At 42.7% G+C, this 2576-nt stretch overlaps 1 non-coding gene across 1 annotated transcript; it reads right to left on the bottom strand.

The window, feature by feature from the left end:
• Positions 1–661: 661 nt before the first annotated feature.
• LOC113923965 lies at positions 662–768 on the bottom strand. The gene has a single exon (XR_003520474.1). It is a non-coding gene; the product is annotated as a U6 spliceosomal RNA (small nuclear RNA).
• Positions 769–2576: the final 1808 nt, after the last annotated feature.

Raw genomic sequence — 2576 nt, forward strand, 5'->3', positions numbered from 1 at the left:
TTTCTCCCCATCCTCACCAACACTTAGTTCTTGTCTCCTTGTTGACAGCCTTTCTAACAAATGGGAGGTGGAATCTAGTGCTTTTGATTTGCATTTCTTTGATAATTAGTGACTTTTAACACCTTTACCTGTACCTGTTTTCTGCATGTCGTCTTTAGAGAAATGTCTATTCAGATCCTTTGCCCATTTTTTAACCAGCCTGTTTTTATGACTATCGAGCTGCATGAGTTTTTTTTTTTTTTAAAGATTTTATTTATTTATCGGAGAGAGAGAAAGAACATGAGAGGGGGGAGGGTCAAAGGGAGAAGCAGACTCCCTGCTGAGCAGGGAGCCTGATGCAGGACTCGATCCTGGGACTCCAGGATCATGAACTGAGACGAAGGCAGTCGCCTAACCAACTGAACCACCCAGGTGCCCCTGCATGAATTCTTGATCAGTCTTGAATACTAGCCCCTTATCAGATACAACCATTTGCTAGGTTGTCTTTTCATTGTCTTGGTTTCCTTTGCTATGCAGAGCTTTTCAGTTTGACTTGGTCCCGCATGTTTCATCTCGCTTTTGTTGGTTTTGCTTGTGGTGAGAAATCAAAAAAAATTCATCGCTAAGATCAACGTCAAGGAGTTTACCACCTATGTTTTCTGAGAGTTGCATAGTTTCAGGGCTTATGCCTGATGGTTTCATGAATTGACATGTCATCCTTGTACAGGGGCCATGCTGATCTTCTCTGTATCATTCCAATTTTAGTACACATGCTGCCCAAGGGAGCACAGCGAAATTTCTCTTAACATCTCCATGTATGTATATACTTGTTGATCTCTGTGTATTGAAGACAGCGGGGATTAGAGTTAATCTGAGATAAAAACTAATGCACTGAATATGTTGTTAAACAAGAAATATTCTACCCTGTTGGAGTAAACAGCTATCAACTAGTAAAATCACCTAATCCTGGAAGTGCTGAGTTAGGGTCACAGCATAAGTGATGCACTTCTTGCACTTTCTCCAAATGTGCACTTGCTCCCAAGGAGAGATTTAGATTGACCTCACGCTCTGCTAGTCATACTTAAAGAACATTAAACTGTGATCTTAGCTCCCTCTCTCTAACCTCAAGGCTGGAGTGGAGAATTATTTTTCTAAAGACAATGCTTCCCCCAAGCCCATTCTGTAGGCTTCTCTATAGAAGAACATGTGGTATATCCTTCCTGAGAACATTGGGGGATAAGCTGAACATCCAGCACTGTCTGTGGGGTTGACCTCTGTACCTGACATTTCAAGGGGTCAAGCCCCCCCACTTTGGGGCCAAGCCAAGAGAAGAAGCCAACTCATAAATCCATCGTGGAGACCACAGTGACCATGAGGAACTGACTCTGTCCTCCCAGAAGGTTACTCCAGCTGTTGTCCATAACAATCTGGTTCTGAGCAGGAAACATAGGATGAGGCTGTGCTCAGGTTCAATTATATATTCAAATTGCCTATATTTAAAAAACCCTAAAAACTGTAATGGCTTAATTAAGCTGGTAACTTATGGCCTGCTTCTCCTCAGTCTAAGGCTTTCTCTTTACATGAGAAGTCAGGGACTGTTTTCCTTGCTGGGATGGCTGGCTGCGGCGAGGCACGGGGTCTCCAGGATGGGAAAATGAAGAGCATGGACTTTGGTGGGAGCTACATTCCCCATGTGGCAGATGGCCTACAAATCTCCAGTCCTTTGTAGTACATAAAACAGGGCTCTGAGGAGGGAGTAGGCATCAGTTTAGGAGCTAGAAAGAGAAGGGTCACTTTTCACATGGTGAAACTTTGCCTTGAATCCACCCACTAAAACACTATCTCAAAAAAAAAAAAAAAAATGTAGGTTATGACTTGGATGCTAAGTGAAAGGAAAAGCAGCCCCTCCTGTAAGAAAGCCATGTAACCCCACCCCAATATAGCCCTGCCAATTATCTCTAAGTGGCATCGTTCCTACTTTCCATGACTTATAACCTTGGAGGAGCATTTTAATGTTCTTGAATAGACCTTCAAACTTCATCTTCAGGTGGTTTGACCTCGGCTGAGCAAGGCTGTTCTTTGGAGTCCCCACCATCTGCTGACAGGGCTTGTTAGAGCTGCAAAGGTTTCAATATCTATATATGCATCTTGATACTGTTTGAAAAATCCTTTATTTGGGCAAATATTGAAGCATTCGTCCAATGGGAAAATTCCCTTTAGAAAATTAATTGCTGATTACCTTTTATTTTTTTTTAAGTGCAGTTAAAGCTGTAGGCTAAAGACTCAGACTACTTGTTTCTCTAATAGCACCTCTTTCACTAAAGTTAGCAACTTAACTTTCCTTATCTTTAAAATGGGCTAACAGGGGCGCCTGGGTGGCTCAGTCAGTTAAGCGACTGCCTTCGGCTCAGGTCATGATCCTGGAGTCCCAGGATCGAGTCCCGCATCGGGCTCCTTGCTCGGCAGGGAGTCTGCTTCTCCCTCTGACCCTCTCCCCTCTCGTGCTCTCTATCTCTCATTCTCTCTCTCAAATAAATAAATAAAATCTTTAAAAAAAAAATAAAATAAAATGGGCTAACATACTAGTTCTTGCCTTC

This window comes from Zalophus californianus, chromosome 15 (assembly GCF_009762305.2).
Source record: "Zalophus californianus isolate mZalCal1 chromosome 15, mZalCal1.pri.v2, whole genome shotgun sequence".
NCBI classification, from domain to species: domain Eukaryota; kingdom Metazoa; phylum Chordata; class Mammalia; order Carnivora; family Otariidae; genus Zalophus; species Zalophus californianus.